This window comes from Caretta caretta, chromosome 3, assembly GCF_965140235.1.
Source record: "Caretta caretta isolate rCarCar2 chromosome 3, rCarCar1.hap1, whole genome shotgun sequence".
Lineage (NCBI taxonomy): Eukaryota > Metazoa > Chordata > Testudines > Cheloniidae > Caretta > Caretta caretta.
The window spans coordinates 69881645-69906676 of NC_134208.1; the positions used below are offsets into that span (position 1 = coordinate 69881645).

The following is a 25032-nucleotide window of genomic DNA, read 5'->3' on the forward strand; positions in this document are numbered from 1 at the left end:
ACACTGAAGTCTTTGGCTAGGAGGTGCATCAAATGAGCACTGCAACCGTATGTTATTAGCTTGGGACTCTCTTCTAAATAATTTCTTCTCATCCTGGATTTGCAGCATTGTCTGTGACCAAGTTGCGTGCTAGACATTTGAAATTTTTTTTTCACAGTTTGTTATAGCTTTTACTGCTACTTCTTGTAAGTGTTCTGCTGTGTGTGCATTTCCTGATGTACCAATTGTTTCTGTAAGGAAGACATTCCCTTCTTCTGTTGTCACACAAGCACATACAACAGGATCATTGTGGACATTGCTCCACCCATCCAGACTCAGGTTAACAGTTTTACCCTCTAGACCTTTTGCATGTTGCTCAATTTCTCTTTCATACACTTTATCGAGCTATTTGCCTGCTTCATCTGCTGTGTTGTGTGGACTGTGTCCTGGTCTTAATGACTGAACCATGTTAATGAAGTGTGGGTTCTCAATCATACACAAAGTTTCCTTCCCCACTCTGAACTCTAGGGTACAGATGTGGGGACCTGCATGAAAGACCCTCTACGCTTATTCTTACCAGCTTAGATTAAAAACTTCCCCAAGGTATAAACTTTGCCTTATCCTTGAACCGTATGCTGCCACCACCAAGCATGTTAAACAAGGAACAGGGAAAGATCCCACTTGAAGACGTCTTCCCCCAAAATATCTCCCCAAGCCCTACACCCCCTTTCCTGGGGAAGGCTTGATAAAAATCCTCACCAATTTGTACAGGTGAACACAGACCCAAACCCTTGGATCTTAAGAACAATGAAAAAAATCAATCAGGTTCTTAAAAGAAGAATTTTAATTAAAGAAAAGGTAAAAGAATCACTTCTGTAAAATCAGGATGGTAAATACCTTACGGGGTAATCAAATTCAAAACATAAAGAATCCCTCTAGGCAAAACCTTAAGTTACAAAAAGACACACAAACAGGAATATACATTCCACCCAGCACAGCTTATTTTACCAGCCATTAAACAAAAGGAAATCTAACGCATTTCCAGCTAGATTACTTACTAACTAACAGAAGTTCTGAGACTGCATTCCTGATCTGTTCCTGGCAAAAGCATCACACAAACAGACAGACCCTTTGTTCCCCCCATCCAGATTTAAAAGTATCTTGTCTCCTCATTGGTCATTTTGGTCAGGTGCCAGCGAGGTTATCTTAGCTTCTTAACCCTTTACAGGTGAAAGGGTTTTGCCTCTGGCCAGGAGGGATTTTATAGCACTGTATACAGACAGGTGGTTACCCTTCCCTTTATTTTTATGACAGTTGCATAAACAAACCAGGCAATTTTTTTAATCAGTTGCCTTTTTTTGTAATCTGCTGGTTCTTATCACAAACTTCTCTATGGTTGTTTCTGGATAATGGAGGTCGTTTTTCTTTTTGCTACAGATGATACACTGTGGCTGTGTGACATACATGATGTGACTGAAACACTAACATTGGCAGATAACTCTGAAACTATAGAAAATGATGGTGATCTTGAAAGTGGATAGTCTTCAGAATCCTGTATGTTGAGGATGGATTCTCCTAAACAAAATAAGTCACTGCAGTTATTTAATTATTATTACCATACTGCTCATTTAGTATTACTCATTGCATTCACTGCCAGTACTACTTTAAAGGTGAAATGCGATTAAAACCGTGATTAATTTTTTTGAGTTAATCACATGAGTTAACTGCAATTAATTGACAGCCCTAATCACAATTATTTTTTCCCATGAGTAGGGACCTACCAAATTCATAGTTATGAAAAACACATCACGGACTCTGAAATCTGGTCTTTTGTGTGCTTTTATCCTATACTGTACAGATTTCAGGAGGGAGACCAACATTTCTCAACTTGGATGGTCCTGACCCAAAAGAGTGTTGTAGGAGGGTCACAATGTTGTTTTAGGGGGGTCGTGGTATTGCCACCCTTGCTTCTGCACTGCCTTCAGAACTGGGCAGCTGGAGAGTGGCGGCTGTTGGCCAGGCTCCCAGCTCTGAAGGCAGCACCTCACCAGCAGCACAGAAGTAAGGGTGGCAACACCATACCCTGCCTCCCTAACTTCTGCGTTGCTGCTTTCAGAGCTGGGCAGCCGGAGAGTGGCGGCGGCTGACTGAGGGCCCATCTCTGCAGGCAGCAGCACAGACGTAAGGGTGGCACAACTTCTGGGCTGCTGCTGGTGGTGGCTCTGCCTTCAGAGCTGGGCTCCCAACCAGCAGCTGCTGCTCTCCAGCAGCCCAGCTCTGAAGGCAGCGCCGCCACCAGCAGCAGCACAGAAGTAAGGGGAGCAGTACCACGCCCACTTACAATAACCTTAAGACCCCCTACAACTTCTTGTTTTGGGTCAGGACCCCTACAATTACAACACGGTGAAATTTCCGATTTAAATAGCTGAAACTGTGAAATTTTCAATTTAAAAAATCCTATGACCCTAAAATTGACAAAAATGGACCATGAATTTGGTAGGGCCCTACCCATGAGCTTAAATGACTATGGAAATAATAATGTCCCAGTACTTTAATTTGCTCCTTGCTAAGAGGAAAACAAAGGAGGAGGAGGAGGGGTGGAAAAGCCCCAAAACTCACAAAGAGGGAAAGTGGCAGCCCTGGGACCCTGCATTATCATAAGGAGAGAGCAGCAAATGAGTGCTTGCTGTCATCACATGTAAAAGATGAAGCACAGGAAACAAAATTATAAGATCCCATTTGCATACACAGATATTTTTTCCTGGAAATGAGAAAATTTTGTTATATTGGCCTTGTCTATGTAAGAAAGCTGCACTGAATTTACTTAAATAGTAATTTTACCCGGGGTTTAATTAAATTGGTGCAAATCCATATGCCAACACTTATTTCATTTTCAAAATGTCTTTTTTTTCAGTTTATCTTAAACCTATGCTTAATCAATTTAAGTTAAACCAGAATAACCCTGGCTTAACCCAAAGCAAGAGTGTCCATGCAGCCTTTTGCGTCAGTTTAACTAAATCAGTTTAAAGTCACACCTTAACTTAAACCAGTGCATCTTTCTCATGGAGATAAACCCCCTATGTTTGTTTCATCTGCTCATTAAAATCCACACTTCTCTATCCTCTACAATCACTAGCATTTACTATTTGATGTAATTGTCTTTCCTGATAGCGGTGAGAACCTTCTCTTTTCTACCCTAGTACAGAGAAATATATGGAAGCAGCAAAGGGTAGAAAGGAGACTTGCAATGGGTCTGAAGCCCAATTACAAATGACACAGGATATTGGTAGGTGCCAGTGGATATTTGGATATTGGATATTTGTTTTCACTACCTTTCCAATGATTTTGCCAAGGAAAGAGAGATTAGAGACAGGATGATAGTTGAAAAGAGCTGCTGCAACAATAAGAAAACATGCTTACTTTAGCTCTCCAATTCACCCCAGCCTCTGCAACTAATTGTGTTAATTTACAGATGAATAATGATCTGTTCAACTTCCAGTTTTCATTTGAAAAAACAAAACAAAAAAAGCCTTGGCCATTCCTATGATAATTTGCCAGCTCAACTGACACCTTACAAGTACAATAGTGAAATCCAGCTCAGAGTCCTGGCGTGGACTAATGTTTTAATCAGTGGGATGTATAGCAGGGGTGCTGAAACAATTTGTATCGTGAGGGTGCTAAGAACCATTGAACCAAACTGTAAACCCTGTATATGATGGAATCCACTTCAAGCCAGGGGGTGCAGCTCCCCTAGTTCCAGCACCTATAATTGTATAGTTTATTTTATGAGTTGGGTGAGCAAGTGTCTCAGAAAACTGGGAATAGGCTCTGAAAACAGGGCCAATCTTGTAGTGTGTACTAGTTTTATGGAAAGGGTGTTCTACCTTGTTTTTGTAAAGCATCCAGCTGTAAGCTGTGGACACCTAAAAGAGCCTATTGGCAGTTATAATTTATGACAGGCTGGTTAAACACACGTGTTCCTCAAGGACCACTCCCCATCAAGCTTTTCATTGCTGTGTGCTGCCATTCTATCTTCTCCACAAAGTGTCTAGATGCTGCCTCCTGCTTCTTCACCCTCCCCACTTCCCCTCCTCGGCCCCCCCCCCGTACACTCCCAACAGCCAAAGCTTTCCTATTCACACCTCCCTGGCCCTTCACCAAAATAGTCTCCTGTCTGGTTGCCCACGTTCTTTTCACCTTTCTATAACTGTCTTGGTTTTTCACTTTGAAAATTTGGTCATCCTACTCATGACGCTGTTCCCGTTTACAAAAATTGTTGTGTAAGAAAGAAACATCACCTTTTTAACCTTTACATCTCTCTTTTTCTCAATGTATTGACATTTTGTTACTTTTGAAGCAGATACTCATGTTATATATGGTATATGCTAAAGATTAGGTACACCAAATTAAGAAATTATTTACAAATTCTGATGTGATAAAGCAAGCTGTTAATATCTCTAAGTAGTCTGTTAGACATGCTGTAGAAACAACTTGATTCTAGCCCCCTTCCCTGAAGCTTGAGCAAACGACGTGCTGCAGGAGCAACTGAGCCAGTTTTGCTTGACCAGATCAGCTGGAGAGTCCTTAATTCTTTAACCTAATGGGCCCTGGGGATTCAGCTATTGACATGTAAATTGGTCTTCCTGAGTGAGAATGGGCACAGGGGCGGTTGTCTCAGCTGCCCCTGTATTGTGAGTGTCATTCATTTCATGCTCAGTGTCCAAGACCAGAGGATGTTTTGCAAACACTTGTCTTTGTGAGGATTCACTGCTGCTTATCTGGCCTCGTTCAGTGTCACAGTACATCCCTGTGAGTAGTATGCTGAAAACTACTAGGTTTTTGTTTGTACAAGTGTAATAATACAGGTACTGTGGTACTGCTCCTGCCACAAACAGACAAGACGACAGTACTTTTATTTGGATAGCTGAAATACTTTGTTCTTTACCCTTCAGAAGGAACCATTAAAAGAATTAAGAAGTAATTGAACGTATTTTTGTTCTTCAAACAATGGGCCATATTCTCTTCTTAGTTTTTTTCTGGATTTAAATTAGGATAATTGACAGCTGAGTATGGCCCAGTATTTATTTGCAGTATTTTGTAAACATATATTTTTTCATTTAAAAAAAAAAAGGTTTCGACTATATATGCAATTAAGGTGAAATTGTTCTTTCACCACAATGTTGTTGTTGCTGCAAATGTTCTGACAGAAAATAATTTGTATTATAATTTTATACATTTTTATCAGAACGTGTCCTTTGTCTGTTATACTATCACTGCTATAGAAGGAGATAAGTTTGTTTGCAATGTTGTTGTAGCTGTATTCGTCTCAGAATATGAGAGAGACACGGTGGGTGAGTTAATATCTTTTATTGTCCCCTGCACCAACAGAAGCTGGTCCAACAAGCTTCTGAGCTTCACAGACTTGAGAAAGAGCTCTGTGAAGCTCAAAAGCTTGTTGGTTCAATAAAAGATATTACCTCACCTTGTCTCTGTTATAGCTAAACTTGGCATTAGTTGCTGAGGGCCATCAGACAGAGAATTGAGGCAGGAGTATGTATTCTTACATGAACCAAACAAATGCAAAATTATTTCTGTAAAACAAAGATTATTTCAAAACCCTTTTGATAAAGAGATTCAGAACCAGTGCTGGTATTTTAAATAATCAGTAGTTAAAAAAATCTTATTTTTGAGGAGGAGGAGGAGTATAAAAAAGGATAAAATATTGTGGTTTGAGGGGAAGGAAAAGAAGAGAAAGAAAGGCAATATATATACAGTGAATAAACAAGCCGTTTCCGTGCATATACTGATTTATTGCTGTCCTAGAATCATAGCCCTAAACGTGTGCATGTCTCAGCTGTTGTCTGTGAAAGTTAAATATAAATGTTTTATCTGTTTTTTTTAGTACACGCTGTATATAATGGTGCTCATGAAGGTTAGGAACGGATACAACATAATATAGTGTACAACTTTATTTGGTTAAAGTTTACCTGAAAAGGAGGAATAAAAGGGAGGTGAGTATTTTTTGTATTTCTTTATGATGCAGGAAGTAATCCTGAAAGAGTGTTAATTTCTGCTTGATTTTCACTTTAGAAATGGCTGAAGTATCAGAGCTTGTGTTTCCTGATTTTGCTGGAGATCCCCTGGGAGGAACCAGCATGACTGGAATGGAAATTTAGGGTTTGTCTTCACATATAGCGGCGCAGCTGCACTGCTGTCATGCTTTAGTGAAGATGCTACTATGCTAGGAGAAAAGGAGGACTTGTGGCACCTTAGAGACTAACAAGTCCTCCTTTTCTTTTTGTGGATACAGACTAACACGGCTGCTACTCTGAAACCTGTTACTATGCTAGGGTGACCAGATAGCAAGTGTGAAAAATCGGGACATAGGGTAAGGGGTAATAGGAGCCTATATAAGAGAGACCCAAAAATCGGGACTGTCCCTATAAAATCAGGACATCTGGCCACCCTATACTACGTTGACCTCCTCCCATCAGCATAGATAATCCACCTCCCTAAGAGGTGATAACTGTGTCGATGGGAGAAGCTCTTCCATCGACACAGAGCTGTCTATGTGTGGGGTTTAGGTCGTTCTAATTACTTTGCTCAGTGGTGTGGATTTTTTTCCACACTCCTGAGTGATGTAGTTATGCAGATATAGGTCTGTAGTGTAGGCCTGGCCTTATTCAGTTCTAAACTGAGGGTTTGCAGGGTGAAAGGAGGGATTTGGAACCTTTAGCAAACTGATCCTTCTCCACAGCAATTAGGTATTTCACCAACAAAACAAACAGGATATGTCTGACTAAATGTTCCTTCTCCTCAACTGCTCAAGTTTCTCTACCTTTGTACTTTTGTGATGGCATAATCTTTCCAGTTCTTTAGTCAGTCATTTAGTCTTCCAGGAAAAGAAGGAAAGACAAAACCTGATCCAAGTTTCTAATTTAAAAAAAAAAAAAGGCAGAACCTCATACAAAACAAAACAAATAAACAGAAAACTTCTTAGGCTTTTTGTATATGCTATATTAAAAAAAAAAAAGGAGAAAAAGGTACAGAACAGTTGTTTTTCTTCTGCAGGTCACTTTAACAGTCGTTAACACAAACTTTAATCCAGAATATCTCACTGATTTAAATAATACTATTACAGAAATAATAACAGAGAAATTAAGTAGTATAAGAAAGGGGGGAAAGATACATTTTTATCTAGGATTTGAAATGAGTTGGAAAGTTGATGAGGCAGAGAAATGATACAAGACTGTCCTAGATGACAGGAGCAGCAAATGAGAAGGCTTTCACGTTAACAGTGATGAGATTATGTCGAAGGATAGAGAAGAGGCCAGCACTAGATGACATGGTCTGTGAAGCAGGCTGGAGCAAATCCATTGTGGATATTAGGCACAGAGAAAGCAAATATTGAACTAGGTCCTGAAATATAAGGATCCAATTGAGTTGTTTAAGGATGTGGTTGATGGGCTGATGTGCTCATAGCTTTAGTTAGAGCTAGTAATAGTTGGGCAAGCACCGTGAAAGCTTCATCACAGAACTCTGCCAATGCACCTCTTTTCTAACCCAATATATTAATGTTATCTCAGCACTGAGTGTCTCTTGAGAAACTGCCAGTCATACAGAATTGTGCCAACATATATAATTTGGGGCAAATGTTCTGTGAGGATTAGGATGAGACTAATATTTAACCTAATCTGATTTCAACCCAGTTATTCCAAGTAGAAGAGCAAGTGCATTATCCCATCAAACTACCTAGCCCTATTAGTTTTGTTTATTCATAATAAGAGAGTTTAGCAAAAACATATTGCCTCCATCTGCCCTTTCTATTCTGCAGAATGCTGTCTGTATTGTTTCCTATTTTTTATAATCCTCAAATGTCTGGCATAATGAGGAGTTTTTCCACTTTGACAACAAATGGAACATCTGCCATGTAAAATGGTGATCTGTTTTTCTTTTGAGTGGAAAGCTTTAACGTACGCTTCTTCCAGTCTCAGGTTAAGTCCTTGGTAAAATAGACATTGGTGGATGTTTAATTGTTACAGTCTCCTTTCCTGCAACTTTTTCCACCCTCTTCTTTTTAGAAATCAGAATTTTCGTCAGCTATTGGGAGGATTAATTCACAATACTGAGAAAAGAATGCTTAATAGTAAAGTTGAACATGCTAGAAATGACAAATGCACACAGCTAGAAAAAGCAAGCTATTTTCCCAGTAGGTGGGAAGGAGATTAAGTGAGCTGCACATTCACTTTCTGACATTGCTAAGGGAAGCCTCTGATGCACCTCATTGATTTTTTTTGACAAGTGAACATTATTTTTAATTTATAGTTTTTGTTTTGCTTTCACATTTTTTTTTGAAAGTGTCTTGGGTGTTTGGAATATTTTATCTCAGCAGATTTAATTGTAGTGGTTTTCCTTTTCCGACCTCCCAAAGGTTTTCTGTAGTTGGTTGGCAGTACTTTTGCAGGGAGATTATTATTTTTGTGTGCTGTGGTTTGTACAGTTATGAATTAAAGAGGCAGAGGTGTGTGTGGGTGTGTGTGTTTTGGCAATGGGGCTATGTCTTTAAAATAGCCATTTTAATTAAAGCTCTTAATCCCTGCCATGTTACTTAATCTCTTAAATGAGCCATGTAATTTATTGAATTAGGAACTACAGTTTTAATCTTCCATTGTATATCTTAGAGCACCTTTTGGTTTCTGGCAGCCCCAGTAAAACAGTCCTCTCCTACTCAGAGCATGTGAGCGTTTATGGGAACTCTCCAAGGGCTAGAGCCTAAAGAGCGTAGCGTGTGGGATGCTTTCAGTGCTTGCTTCCAAGTTTCTGGTACACAGAACACGCTACCAAGCATCTAGAAGAATCTGGTGTTGTACCACAGCGACACATTGCAGTGAGGTCAGTTACAATAATAACCTGAAGTGTGTTGTGATGGTTCTCACATCAATGTGACATCAGTAGAAACTAGCCCAACAGAAACAATTTATGCTACTGTTAATACTGTTAATTTTGTCAAGTACTGATGTGCTTCCCACTGTAAAAGACACTAATATAGATCCTGCTCCTGGGAGTTTACAAACTAAGTTAAGTAACAGATACAGATAAGGCAAGATGCACTGGTTGAACTACTTAATGATGATTACAGGCTTATTTTCTGTCTTCCCCCTTTTCAATAAATATCGTGTGTGTGAGGTGTAGTGAGTATGTCAGGCCTGCTGAGATGAGCCACAAATGGGCCTCTGTGTCGCAGTAGTGAATTTAGCCAAAAATATCAATTGATGGGAGGCATCATTACCTAGAGATTAGAGAACAGTACTTGGAGGCAGGCAACTCAAATTCTATTCATAACTACCATTGTCTTTCAGTGTAACCTTGGACAAGTTAATTAAACTCTTTTGACACTCTTATCTTTATTATTCCATTTTACAGATTGGATAATACTTATCTTTATAAGTGCTTTGAAAACGTCAGGTGAAAAATGTTATATAAATGTAAAGCATCCTTACTAATACAGCCACAAGAATCTTCTACGGTAATCAGACCATGTATAATTTCATTTTAGGACACACACCCAGACTAATGCAACCAGTGCTCTGTTTAGATTAAGGTGACCTGCCCTCATTGATGGGCTCTCACTCATTTTACTTGCATGGAGTCTTGTTTTCTGTCAAGTTTCAAAGTCTCTGTTTTTAAAAGTCACTGCCTATGAATGTGGTGCAGCTTCATAGGAAGTGAAGCCAGGAACCTCAAGTGCGTGTTTAATATTCATGGTGTATGCTTTTAAAAAAGCACTGCATGTTTTTAAAATGGCATCACTGCACGTGTAACAACTCATGGCACAGCATTCTGGGCCCCATTTCTACATATCAGCAAGAGTCTGTCTCTCTAAAAGTGAAAAGAAAAGTTTTTTAAAAAAACAGAAGTAGTAGCACCCACACCAGCCCCCTCTCTCATGAACTGCCCTGGAGGGAGTATTCAAGGGAATTGTGCCAGTCTAACAAAACTCAAATAAATAAATATTTCATCACCTTTTACTATTATCCTAAGATGAAGAGCTATTCTGTCCATTGTAAAGCATATTTAGCTTTTAAAATGAACACAGAAAGCTACTTAGGAACTACATGTGATCCAACATCTAGCTTTTTAGAATGGACAGATGAGAGCGTGTTACACTATTCCTCCACATGCTATTTTGGTTAACAATCCAATTCCATGTCCAATTCAAAATGTGTTTTTTATCTAAAAGCCCATAAATGGCTACAATCACTTTCTCCACCCCTCTCTGAAAGCTTCAGTCAGTGGTGGTGCTATACATCAGTGACTCCCAACCTTTCCGGACTACTGTACCCCTTTCAGGAGTCTGATTTGTCTTGCATACCCCAAAGTTTCACCTCACTTAAAAACTACTTGCTTACAAAATCAGACATAAAAATACAAAAGTGTCACAGCACATTATTACTGAAAAATTTCTAACTTTCTCATTTTTACCATATAATTATAAATCAATTGGAATATAAATATTGTACTTACATTTTAGTGCAAGGGTGCGCAAACTTTTTGGCCCGAGGGCCACATCCAGGTGGGGAAATTGCTTGCAGGGCAGGGGGTTGGGGTGTGGAGGCGGAGTGTGTGTGTGTGGGGGGGGGGGGGGCTTCAGGGCAAGGGGTTGGGGCAGAGGAGGGGTGCGGGGTGCATGAGGGGACTCACGGAAGGGGGTTAGGGTGCAGGAGGGGTGTGGAGTGCAGGAGGGGGCTCAGGTCGGGGTTGGGGTGCAGGAGGGGTGTGGGGTGCAGGAGGGGGCTTGGGCAAGTGATTGGGGTTCAGGAGGGGTGTGGGGTGCAGGAGAGGGTTCAGGGCAGGGAGTTGGAGTGCAGCAGAGGTGCAAGGTGCAGGCAGGGGGCTTAAGGCAGGGTGTTGGGGGGCAGGGTACAGGAGGGGTTCAGACTCCAGCCCGGCGCCACTTACCTAGGGCAGCTCTGGGGTGGCAGCAGCGCACACTGGGGCCAGGGCAGGCTCCCTACATGTCTGCCCTGGCCCCACGCCCCGCCACTCCGGGAAGCGGCCGGAACTACGTCCCTGCACAGCCTCTGGGGGAGGAGGGGCACAGGGCTCTGCGTGTTTCCCTCACCTGTGGGTACCTCCCCCAAAGCTCCCATTGGCCGCGGTAACCTGTTCCTGACCAATGGGATCCGATGCATCCGATGAAGTGAGCTGTAGCTCACGAAAGCTTATGCTCAAATAAATTGGTTAGTGTCTTAAGGTGCCATAAGTACTCCCCAGGGATATGTGTACCCCTGGCTGAGAACCACTACTATAGATAAAGGAGCCCAAATCTGAACTCATGGGTATTGGGGCCTGGGTTTGCCTGATATTCCTCTGCCAAGAAATTCACTGCCATCACAGACCATGCTGAGCCTTGATTCTTGCAGCCTTGGCAAATGAGCTCTAAAATGCCCATGGCCATGTTAGTGACCATTTAGATGTAACTTTTTAAACTATCTTTAATCCAAAGAGGAAGAGAAGAAAGTTTGGTTCTTTTCAAAAAGGATTTTACATTCTTCTAAATTTGGTCAGTGACATGGAGGCCTTATGGTGATGAGCACCCTATAAATGCTTATTAATAATAATTAATGAGTACTGTGTCTTCAGCATCATAAATTAAAAGTGAAACCCAATCTGAGCTCTAAAATTAGATCTAGGGAAAACTACCTTCCCAATTACATGACCTGCTACTTAGAATTGTCTCGGTGGAGTTTAGATTTAACTCCATTTAACTTCCATGGTAGAATGAAAGGGTAACGTGTCTGCTCCAGAGTTGTCATCATCTGAATACAGGAAACATTTTTAAACAGTCATGTCTATTTTTTTGTCCTGCTTTCCACCTCATTACTTAAGAAAGGCCAGATGGACAAAGATTAATTTATTTGCCATGGTTTTTGATAAACAGTTTTGTTTTGGTCATTTGTTTCACAGTGATTAAAAGACAAGACTAAATAACTTTATATCAGTGATGGTTTTGACAACAAAAATCGTTAAAAGTGGAGCACTATATCTTTTGTTATAGAACAACTATATTTTTGTTCTGCTTACATAAAAAGGACATAAATTATGATGTTTTACTATAAAAACAAGAGGTGCTCTCCTAGTGTTCTGCTTTATTTTTACTGGCAATTATATAAAAAGAAAGTTGACAAAACAGCTACAATCACTAAACATTGCACCATACTACCAATATACTTACAATCATATGAACCTGCAACTGAGCTCTGTTTTAGCTCTTTCATAGTACTCTATCTTGAAATAGTTGAGCTAATACCAAAAAGCACATTCTGTTTTTGTTACAGCCATATCTCCCATTCAAGCACATTTGGAACATAGGTACATGAGGAATTTGGAATATAATATTAGATTTTAACGTACGTATAACAGACTCAGATGCATCCGATGAAGTGAGCTGTAGCTCATGAAAGCTTATGCTCAAATTGGTTAGTCTCTAAGGTGCCACAAGTACTCCTTTTCTTTTTGCGAATACAGATTAACACGGCTGTTACTCTGAGACTCAGATGAAATCACAAATTAAAACAAATTTCCTTCCATTTCTAGCTCTCATATATTAGTAGCTATACAAGAATTTGATTCTACTTTGTCCCTGGTGTGTGTGTGTGTATGTATGTTGCAAATTTTATATATATATCAGATGCTGTGATAAACTACAACAGTCTCAATGAGATAAGGAACCTATTATTATGTCACCTGAACAATAAAAAATAGGTTTAATTCCTTATCTCATTGAGACTGTCGTACTTTATCACAGCATCTGATGAGATAAAGAATTTGCTGCTATTGTTTAATTAAATGCTTGAGGATGTGAACGAATATTTCAAGTTGTTTTTGTTTCTCCTGGTTTGTAGCCAACAAAGTCTTCTGGATGAACAAAGCCCTCTAGACTGCCTGTTATGTAGATTAATTGATAGCTTTCAGTTTATATTAGTTCTGTTTATTCTGCTTGAGTGCTAGTTCAAAGCCCTTAATCACTTATCTTGCAAAAAGAAGAGAGTCAAAAATATATAAAGCAAACATATTCCAGCTCATTAGGTGGGTTTTAGACAAGTAGATTTTTTCTTTTTGAGAACATTGTATAACATGAAAGGATTGGAGTTAAAATGACAGAAGTTGAGGTTTGAAGTTTGTCTTTGAGCTACTCCATTGTACCTTGATTATGCAGGAGATCTCAGAGTAACAGCCCATCACCTGGATCATTGAGAAACTAGACTAAAGAAAGTACTAGGAAATATTGTAGGGAACAATTCTGATCGAATAGCTCTCTTCCATCTCCTGTTTCTTTGATTCCTTTAAAATGCATGCTACTATAAGCATGCATTGTGGGTGGAATTTCACACTTAACTGAATTTCTTGTCTCTATCTTTTAGAAGTCTAGTAGTAAAGTGGCATGTTGAGTGTCTTACAGATTTAACAGCATATGTCTTATCATTTCTAGAGGCTTAGTTGGCCATAAATTTGAAGAGTGACTTTTCTCAGGGGAGTGTTTTCTATATCTTTATAATTTGTCCAATATTTTAATATAATTCTCTTAACTGCATGCACTCTGTGATTGTCAGTAAACATTATGTCCCATGCTAAGATTCTGAAATTTTAGGAGTTCTTGTCCATTTTAAAATTCTTTTCAGGTGTCAAGTACAAGTCTCCTTATCACCAGCAGAACCCCAAGGAGGGATTGATTTAATCAGTTGATCGAAATGTCTTCCTTTACTTTGTGACAGTCTATGGCCCAAATCCTGCTCCCTTCCGCAGGCATGTACTGCCCAAAAGGCAGTGGAAAGGGTGTGCAGGATGCCAGGATACTACACAGCAGGATCTGAAGCCCCACTATGCCTCACAACTGTGCTCCACAGGAAATCCATCCACATGAGTGCAGGGAGGGATTTTGGAGAGGGGCAGGGTAGGTGTACTGATATGACCAACAGATTATATGCACTTACACAGATGTATTAGCTGGCACATGTAGCCACATGGTATACTTAGACCATCACTGACAGGGGTTTGTCTAATCTCTTCTTAAAAAATTCTAGTGATTTGGATTCCAGAACTTTCTTCAGTAGCCAATTCCAGCGCTTAACTATCCTTATTGCTAGAAAGTTTTTCCTAATATGTAACCTAAATCTCCCTTGCTGTACATTAAGCCCATTACTTCTTGTCCTGCCTTCAGTGAACACGGAGAACAATTGATCACCATCCTTTTTATAGCAGCCTTTAATATAATTGAAGACTGTTACCAGATTCCCGCTCGGTCTTCTTTTCTCAACACTAAACATGCCCAGTTTTTTAACTTTTCCTCATAGGCTATGTTTTCTAACCCTTTATCGTTTTTGTGGCTCTCTTGTAGGCTCACTGATTTCTCCACATCTTTCTTAGAGTGGTGCGCACAACTAGATACAGAACTCCAGCTTAGGTGTCACCAGTGTTGAATTGAGAAGAACAATTATCTCCCATATCTGGCACATGATGCTCTTGTTAATACACCCCGGAATGATATTGTCTTTATTGAGTTTCATCTTGTTGATTTCAGACCAAGTCTCCAATTTATCAAGATCATTTTGAATTTTAATCCTGTCCTCCAAAGTGCTTGCAACCACTTCCAAGGTGCCTATGTTTATACAGTGTCCAGGACAATTGGGCCCTGATCTTGACTGGATCCCTGGGCTCTACTATAATATACGTAGTAGTAGTAGAAGAAGTATTAAAAGAGGGCTGTATCCCTCACTTTTAGCACACAGTGGTTTTAAACCTCATCTGAAAATACTCCATAGGAGTTTGATGCTTCAGCCTTTGCAGGCTGTGAAGTCACCATTGGTAGTTTAATTATTCTGTATGCATTTAAAGGAGGACAGTGAATCTACTATTAAAGAATTAACAGATACCGTTTTTAGACTTGAAGGTTCAGTATATATGTCAGGGCCCCGCTCAGGAAATCTAAAGCTGAATGGAATTTAGAAGCTCTTGATATTGCAATTACTTTATTCTCCAGGCTAGAATTCCAGGGTATTGACATTGTGACAGAAGACTGACACTTTTGGCTTAGCTCTTTTTGTAATGATGAAGCTTTCTGTAATAGCTCCCACACAGAATGTAGTGGTGGAATGATTGTGACTGACCCATTAAAAATTAAGGCCAGATTTGGTGACTTTTATGAACAGTTATATTGTTCCAGGTCTGGAGACTTAGCGGTTGTGAAAGGGCATCCTTTCTGAGAGGCAACAACATGTCTGAGCTCTTTGTTCAGGGTTATCTAGCTATGGAATGGAATTTCAGCAGTCCCTAACATGACAAATTTCCCCTCCCCTAAAATATGCTTGCTCCAAAATATCTCTGGTATACTAAAAGATTGTCTCAAGTGTAAATTTATTCATATATCCTTTTTGATGGCAAAACATGTTATTGAAGTTCAATATTATTGAAGTAAAAATACCTTCCCCTGAGTTGACATTGGGTTACTTCACTGCTCATCCAAGTTGGAAAAACCTGTTAGCATTCCTAAGACTATGCTACAGACTTTGATTGTTTTTGGGCTTCCTTACTGCCTTATAATAATCTTCAGCATACAAAGACTTATTCTCATTCAGGGACCTTTCCTGATCTAGTTAAATACTGTATTTCTTAATTGTATTTTTGAAAATGGACTTATCACATTTGTCACTGGGCACAGTGGTCAATGAATGTCAATTGGCTATGGACAGACTCAGCTTAAAGTTACTTGATCTTTAGTTGGGTTCTCTGAGAACATGCTTCTTTGCCACGTGCATGTTCATCTTCTGTATCTTGTTTGAAGGGCTAAACCCAGTGTAGGTCCCATGAGTACTGAGTCATGTTCCTTTTATTGAGATGATAGGGTAGATATGGTAGAACCTCATACTATCTTTAAAATGAAAATTAACCTACCAAGTTGTAGGGCTAAATTAATTTCTTTAATTCAGTTCCAAGTACAAACAAGGCTAATAGCTCTGTTTTGTCCTTAATGGTGTAAAAAAGCCCATTAAATTATTCATGGTGCATATATTATGCATTATTAAACAATTTTTTTGACAGAATCACTTTAAGAAAACCTCTAACATTTTTTTGTTAAGAGTAAGGTTAGTTATGATTGGAAACCTACATTTTGTTGTACATTCTAGTTCTGAATAAAGGACCTGGTTTCTTAACTGAGCACTACCTATCTATACAGCCATGAATCAGCAAAACACTGACTGGCTACGGTGTACTAGAGTGCTTAGTGGAGAATGGCACATTTAATCAGTATAGTTTTATTCTGTGTACTGTATAACAGTGTATATTTTTAAAACAAGCAGAAGATTTGTTCTGATTGTTATCAAACAATAGACTGAAGTCTTCTAAATGGCCACATTTTTTCCCCTCCTACTCTATGAAAACATACACATCCAACTGGAAAGCTAAATCAATAGAGACCTGATCCCTCATTTGCATGCAAAAGGGAAACCCCTGTCTTTCAGATAGAGTTCAGGAACCAGTCAATATCTCACTTTCTTTGAACTACTTAAGCTTGCTTAAACATTCTTTAGAAATAAATCTCTTTTGAAGATTTCTGTAGCTGAAGACCCCCAAACCAAAAAACTGCATGGGTTGTATAAGAGCCTCAATTTTTCTGTCACACATACGCATTTTTTAAAAATTAACATCCATTATTGTGTATCATGGAAATATATATTCAGAACATGGGTAATTTAAAAGGACATTGTCAAATGTTTTCGATTTGCTTTAATTTTGTTCCATTTTTTTCTGAAAGCCCACAGAGAGGCTTGAAGATTTGTTTTAGCTACTGAATTTTGCCTTTAACTTTTGACAATTTTACCTTTCCTCCTGCCAGTATTTCTCCTGGAGCCAATGCTAATATTCCTTTTTTTCATTTCACAATAATTTCAATATATGTAGCCGTCTATATACCAAATTAGTCTGATTTCTTAACCATCACTGATAATGACAGCAGAGTCTGGGAATAGTACCTGCTGGTTATTGCTAGAAGAGAGGGACAGGAACAGAAAATATCCTTATTTTGTGAATCTTCCCAAGAAAGTGGCAATTAAAAAAAAAAAAAGGGGGGTCAAGTGGCAGTTGTGAGCCTTTCTTCCCTTCTATTCTCTAGAACTACTGGTCTAAGGCTGGCAGTGTACTGTGCAAGTTTCCATGCACAGGCTCTACCAATGCACATTCATACTGATCTGCAGAGAGAAAAACACATGCGTCCATTGCAGGCTTGCGTGTCTCAAATAGAGGCTGCAAATTATGTCAGTGATGGTTTTGAGATGTGAACCAATTGTGATTAGGAGGAAACCAACAAACTCATTTTCACAAGGCACCTAAAGTCAATGTTTGAACCTGATATTAGAAAGGGACATTTGACTGCATTAACCTTATTGTTTTAAGCCATGTCTAGACTAGGAAAATAAGTTATGTTATAAAATGTGTTAGCTAACACATTTAACTAACATGATTTTAAATAGGACTTTGCACCTGGTGTAGACAGAGCAAGTCATGTTTGAAAACGTGTGGGCTGGCATGATAACCAAAGAAACATTTCCCCTCAATTCCGTTTGATTCCAGTGTGCTGGGAAGAGAAAGAGCAGTCAAACTGAGTCACCAAATTGTTAATACCCCATAATCTTGTGGGGTCAGGTCAGGAAGATACTTGGCTACTTGTTGCTGTGTTGTTTGAATGACTTTCTGAACCTCTTGTCCACAAAACTCCCCATAATTTTGAGAGAGACATAAGGAAGTGAATTTCAAAGGCTATCAATTTTGTTATCGAAAGAGGTTTTTCCATTTTAACTGATGTAGAGAGCACCTCACTACCCTCATCATACTAACATATAACCTTTATCTCCCCTGCCCTCTTTTTGGGGTCTTTTTATGGTGGAGGTACATATGTCTCTCTGAAACCTCTAGCTAAAAGGTAAAGGTAGCCAGCTGTGTCAACACTGTTATCACTAAGATTTTAAGTACACAAGTAGGGGGGGGGGGGAAACCCAAATAAATCCAAGTTTTCTACAATAACCATAACTTGGAACCCTATTGTGTATGTACTTCTTTTCTAGTGTCATATATGGGTTTAACTCCTATGCTTTTTAGTATATGTGCCGTGTGGATGTTCTTTTGGAAACTCTAACTTTTATGTGTTTAAAACTTCTCACATAGGTGTGTTTTGTGGGTTTTTATTTTTTTTTAAAGGATTAAAGAAGTTAAGGAAATGAAGATAAGGAGGCTTGCTAGATCTCATATAAACACAGGAATCAAGAGAACAGTCGCTCTTTTTTTAAAGTTTGTGCATTCAAGAGTTATACCCAAGGCAAGAGAACCCTTACATCCTAAAGAGCACATACACATTTTTTTGAGGCCTTTTGGATCCAGCAGAAAAGGACACAGGTTTATCTGGGCTCCTCCAGATGCCACATTATAAATGGGGGAGGTTCCTGAAGAATTGTACTGAGGAGATCCAAGCAGGGTCCTAGGGATTAATAACTTTGCAGATACTGTACTCCCATACACGCCCACACCCATCAGATATGTCTTCATTCCCATAAGCCATGCCTCATGGTCTACACCAGTGGTTCTTAACCAGGGGTTCAGGGCCCCCTGGGGGGATGCGAACAGGTTTCAGGGGGTCTGCCAAGCAGGTCCAATGTTAGACTTGCTGGGGCCCAGGGCAGAAAGCCGGAGTCCCACTGCATGGGGCTGAAGCCCAGGGCTCTGAGCCCCACCACCTGGGACTGAAGCAGAAGCCTGAGCAGCTTAGCTTCACGGTGCCTCCTGTGGCATGCGGCCCTGGATAATTGCCCCTTAATGCCGGTCCTGGCGTTTATATGCAGAAAACCAGTTATTGTGGCACAAGTGGGCCATGGAGTTTTTATAGCATGTTTCGGGAGGACCTCAGAAAGAAAAAGGTTGAGAATCCCTGGTCTACACTGGTACCTGTGCTGGGGAGGGCTATATGGCTATGTACACTGCACACTGCCAAAAAAGCATGCAATGTAGACATACATTAAGGTTATGTCCCCCTTTGGAGACTGTACTGGATAGCTATGTTGGCATAGCCCCCCTAATGTAGACTAAGCGTACGATGACATAAGGGTTTTTTCCATTAGTATAGGAACACCACCTCCCCAAACAATGTAGCTATGTCAGCGGAAGCACTCTTTCATCAGCATAGCTGTGTCTACACTGTCAGTTATGTCGACACAGCTGTGTTAGTCAGAGGTGTGTTTTTTTTCACGCCCATGGCCTTGATGTAGCTACGCTAATATATCTTTCAAGTGTAGACCATGCCTAAACTACCATCTTGCTTCACTATATGTTCCCTCAGAAGAGCAAGGTTTAGGCACATCAGCTGGGTAGTGTGTAGAATATTCTGTGGCTAGATGGAGGATCTCAGGTACATAAAAATTGCTGATTTTTTTTTAAATTAAAACTGGATTTTTATTTAAATTACAGGTTTATTTTTTAAAATACACCTATTTAAAATTAATTTGAAATTGACAACCTTTGAGACCTAAACTTCTTATAATCTATTAAAATTTAATTTAATACAAAAAATATTAAACAGTATATGTCTGCTGCCAGGTTTTAAAAACAGTCAAACCATTGAACTGCTTGAAGTCACTGGCTAAGCTCCTGAAATCTGAGTTTCTTGAAGAGCTAAACCAGTGTTTGACAGCAGTAGTCTTCTGCAGGTGCAGAGAATATTTTCTTTGTTACAGCTTCTTCAACTAGATCAGGGGTTCTCAAACTTCATTGCATCATGACCCCCTTCTGATAACAAAAATTACTACACGACCCCAGTAGGCAAGACCGAAGCCTGAGCCCACCCAAGCCCCGCTACCCCGGGCTGGGGGCCAAATCCTGAGTCCCACTGCCCCAGGGGTCCCAAAGCCCAAGGGCTTCAGCCCCAGGTGTGGGGCCCTGTAACTTGAGCCCCACCACCCAGGCCTGAAGCCCTCAGGCTTTGGCTTTGGCCCCGGGCAGTGGGCTTGGGTTTTGACCACTGGTGGTGGAGCTAGGCCTTTGGCTTCAGGTCCGGGCCCCAAGAAATCTAATGGCAGCCTTGGTGACCCCATTAAAACAGAGTTGCGACCCACTTTGGTGTCCTGACCCACAGTTTGAGAACCACTGAACTAGATGAGTTCAATTACTAGTTCATTCAAAATTAAGAAACCAGTTGGAATTCGTAAAAGCAGGAAAGCTTTTTTCCTTTTCCAATTTATTAATAAAAACTAGGTGTTAGAGGATGAGATCTACTAGTTTTAAAATCTTCAAGGATATGGAGATGAGAAACAATCAGTTCAACTGACTAACTACAGATAACATTTCCTTTGTTTAATAAATGCAAAGCATGTTTTAATTAACGTTTTTGTCATGGATCCAGCACATTTAAGGTAGTTTTTTAACAATAAATATAATGCTGTATTTATACATTTTATTGAATTTGAATTTCCATCCAAATATAGCTTCATACAAGTCAAGCAAAAATTAATCATCATTCAGTAAAATATTAAGCTACATAATTGCTTAGATAAATGTGTACAGATACAGAGTATTGTCCTGATTAGCAAAAAGAAGCACCAAATTTAGTGTAAAGCATATGTTTATTGCAAATCAACGTTTTAATTGTTACCAAGAAATCAACTTCTCCTTAGGAAAACCACTAAAAACACAAATTAGATTTAAATCAAAAGCTTGCTGATTTAAATTGTGATTTAAACAGCTTTGATTTAAATCAATCCATCGTGGAGGAGTTCACTTTACTTTTCATTGTAATTAGTCGTGCTCATGAATGGAGCTAGACTTTCACGTCAGAAATGTATAAACAAAACATTAGTAACTGGTAAGACCTGCCCAATCCACTTGAGGGAAAGCAGCTATGCTGTCTCCCCATATTGCATGTCACTGCTTCAGTTTCGGATACCCACAACCAGTACAGGGGGTGCACTTTTTTTTTTTTTTTTTTTGGTGCAATGGGATGGGAACAGATAGCAAAGCATCAAAATACCTGCAAGCAATCAGGTTGCACTGCAGATATTTGGACTACAACACACGTATTGTTAAGAATGTTTGGACTTTTTGTGTGTTATGATCACTTTCCCTGTTAGAAGAAGTGATAATGTGATTCACAGTATAGCAAACCACAAACTCTGACCATTTAAAAACCACCAAGTAAAAACCCCAAGATGAGGATTTTTGTGGCTCTCCGACTAGATTGGCTTCACTAACAATGCTGTCTCTTCTGAAAAGTTCAGAAAATATGCAGCCTTCACATTGCATTGTGCTTTTTCGTTACTGGGGAGCATACAGATCAACTTTCCTCTCGGAGGTGGTTTTCTAAGCTGTGTTTATGTTGGCAAGTCAGATGTTAAAGATGCAATAAACATTAATATTGTGGAGTTAGGCAGGGGTGCTGAGAGCCATTGAACCAAATTGTAAACCCTGTATATGATGGGAACCACTTGAAGCCAGGGGTTGCTGCAGCACCTCCAGCACACCTAGTTCCAGCACTTAAGGAGTTAAGAGATAAAAACTGCCTGAGTTGCAGAACCATATCAACATTTTCCAGGCTTATCAGTCTTTTTATTTTATTTGCACATAATATTGATTGCCATCAGTTATATTCTGAGATTGAGGGGCAGAGCTTTATTTATATTACAAATAAAATACACAAATATTTTGCATTCAATTACATGGAAGTGATGACATGAATATATTATCTAACCCACTGCAATACAAATGAATGGTTCTCGTCCCACATAGCATAATCATCCTATTAAAATAAATGTTTTGTTCTATGTACAGTAAAGAGTGATGTTAGCTAGAGTTGAATGTTTAAAACATGAATTATTTAAACATTTTGTATATGTATTCTGTGTCTACAGTGTGCATATAATTTTATAAATCTATTAAACGTAAAATGAAATCCATTGCCTAGTGCTCAGCACTATGAAGATCAGGCTTTTTATTACTCTTTTAGGATCACACTGTCTTTAAATTTAAATTAATTGGGCCAAATCCTACTCCTATTTTAGTAAATGATGAAGCACTTTTAAATTGATTTGTATGTGCATTACAACTCGAGTAATTAAACAGTATTTATGGACACCAAGAAGATAGATTTTACATTAAAATATTTATATTCATTGCCAGCTTACATCCTTATTTTATTTTCTGAATCACAGAACAGAAAGAAAGCAGGTACTGAACTGTGCAATGTGTTTTGTGGAATGTACTCAGAACAGTAATAGTGTTTAGCCATCCTACAGATATGGCTATTTATTGAGTCAGTCACTCAAACCTCAGTGTGATAGCAGCAAAAAGTGCTTATTCCTCTGAAATCATTTTGCATATTTGTATCCACATTTTTTCTCTTAATATCTAATGGGAAGTTATTTTTAGTGGAAAGGTCTATCTTGTTCCATTAGCTAGGAGTTTGGTACACATCAGATATTTCCTGTATTTGAAATGCCCTGTAGGCTAGGGCACTGACTCAATGATGTGCATATTTATTTACATAGGCATGAATTACAGTCCCTGCAATAAAGGCAGAAATGTGAACTTACATGGGGTGACAAAGGCAAGTTTCTAATACTCATGTGTAGCCTTTTTTCCCCTGGGAAAAAAAATCTGTTTTCACCATTCATGCTAAGTGGTCTGAAGCAAGTGTTGGCAAGCACCCAATGCCGATGTCGGACTAGTGGCCTGCACCTGCTCCAGCTACTGCCAATCAGCAGGGGTTATTTTGTGTAGATGGAGAAATCTCTGTAATGAGCTCAGATACATGCATAGAGAAGGAGAACTAGGGAAACGTGGAAGGAACAGAACAAAAGTAAACAGCCCTGTGCGTTGGTCATTAGGAGGTCCATAAATCCCATCTCACATGCATAGCATTGTGTAAATGTATCTCTAGTTTTATTGAAATGAAATTCTTAAAAATCAGACATATCAAAGGAGGCAGAAAGAAGAGAGGCAATCAAAGTTGAAGCCAGCACAGCACCATTATCTCATGCGTAGCCACTGTACCATATGGCCCTCCATTTAGATCACTGTTGTGGTCTGGTAAATCATATTTCCAAAGCACAGCAAGGGCACTTATCCTTAAGTGCTAAATCCAAGGCAAGTTTTTACTTGGCAGCTATTTTTTTGTTGTTTGAACCCAAATGCTTGAAAATTTGCTTAACTTCTGAAGAATACTGAATTTTCATGTTCTATCTCAAAGAGCCTGACAGAATTTTATCAAACTGCCCGAAAAATGTACTGCTTGACTAAGAATAACCACAGGAAAGTGCAATCCCCTATCCCACCGGAGAAAATTAAAGCAACATTCCAATATAAAATACCTAACTGTAACTCGGCCCATTTGCACCTATCAAATTTGGGGACATTTTGTGTGCATTTCCTGATGCATAGGCATTAAAAAAACCTTTTTTTATTGTTACATGCAATAAACTAAATATATTATTTAATTGCTTGGCCTGGATTGTAATGACTGGCAAATATTTTAACCAGTAGACCGAAATGTCTGATTTTTGCCAATATTTCAGAAATGATTTCACTATACCAACATGTTGTCTGACTAAATGTTATTTTGTATAACTTTTATTAAAAAAACAAAAACAAAAATCCCCCAAATACCTTAGTGAATCAAAACAGATATTTGGTAACAATGCACAGGAGGGATTGTTTTTCTTCACTCTTCCATGATGGAAGAACATGATTTTGACTTGAAATACATCTTTTTGTGGACTAAGCTGATTCTGTGCATGTTAATCATGTCTGGAAATGTCTCAGTGCTCATTTATTTTCAGACCTTATTAATATCTCCCAATGTTAAGTCCTAAAGAAATGGGGAGCATCTGAATAGTGAATTTCATAGAGGTGTCAAATAATTCATGTATCATTTAGATGACATTATGTGGCATAAATCTTTGTGAAATGAAATGTTAAGATATCTCAGAAGGCCCTGGGAAACCAAACAGTGTTTGACTCACAACTGAAAACTCATAAAGTCAAGCCAGCAGTGAATGCTACATGATGTACATATCAAAATGGTTTCACTTATGCCTTTAAAAAGACAGCGATTAAAACATTTCTTCTGTCTGCTTCCTTACGTCATACCAAATATGATTCTAGCATTTTTGAGTGCTTCATATTTCAGGTCAGTTTTTAATACATTGGATATCCCACTGTTTGAGCAGCTTGAGGTCTGCCCTGCCATCCCCAGCCCTGGCTCACCCCCAACATCTGCATCCTCCACTCCTGCTCTAGTTCTGCAGTGTCTCTGGCAGAAATTCCATGACCAGCCTGATTTCCTCCATTACAAATTTCTCTCCTCCTTCAGTTCTGCCATCTTCCTAGCTGAACAACTCAACTTCTCCAACTTAATTGTATCACGTGACCTCAATCCCAGCTGCCTTTTTGCCACCTTTGTCTCCTCACTCCTCAAACTCTCCCCACCTCCTGCCTCTACTTCTCTCTCCACACAGGATTGCCCTGATTTCTTCCAAGAGAAAATGGACAGAATACAATGTGACCTTCCTCCTCCCCTCGGTTGCCTTCTTTTCTCCCTTTCCCACTGACAACTCTCTCCTCCAGCACAGACACAGAAGTTTCTCATCTGCCCTTCTCTAACTCCGCCACTTGCCCCAGTGACCCCATCCCATTTCCTGATCTTTCTTGCGCTCACTCACATCCCCTCCCTTACTCTTGTCCTTAACTGCTCACTCTCTTTTGGCTCTTTCCCCTCACAATACAATCATGCTTTGCTCTCTCCCATTTGAAAAAAACCCAACCCTGGATCCCTCTTGCCTCTCCAACTACTTCACCATCTCCCTTCCATCTCTAAGCTCATTGAATGTGCTGTTTACAATTGTTGTCTGGAACGCCTCCCCTCCGGTTCCATTGCAGATCCTGCAGTCTGGCTTCTGCCACTGAAACTGCTCTTGCCAAAGTCTCTAATGATCTCTTTCTGGCCAAAGCTCAACCCCTGCT

General features: G+C 39.5%; 1 protein-coding gene across 4 annotated transcripts in view; it reads left to right on the forward strand.

Moving 5' to 3' along the window:
• Positions 1 to 25032, forward strand: part of ANKRD6 (ankyrin repeat domain 6) — a 165567-nt gene that overhangs the window by 47810 nt on the left and 92725 nt on the right. Inside the window, exon 1 of one of the 4 annotated variants that reach the window (XM_048845019.2) lies at positions 5894 to 5990. The exons of the other annotated variants lie outside the window; for them this stretch is intronic. The gene's annotated coding sequence lies outside the window, so the exon portion shown is untranslated. Of the gene's footprint in view, positions 1 to 5893; positions 5991 to 25032 lie in introns of those variants that run through there. 4 annotated transcript variants of the gene reach the window in all.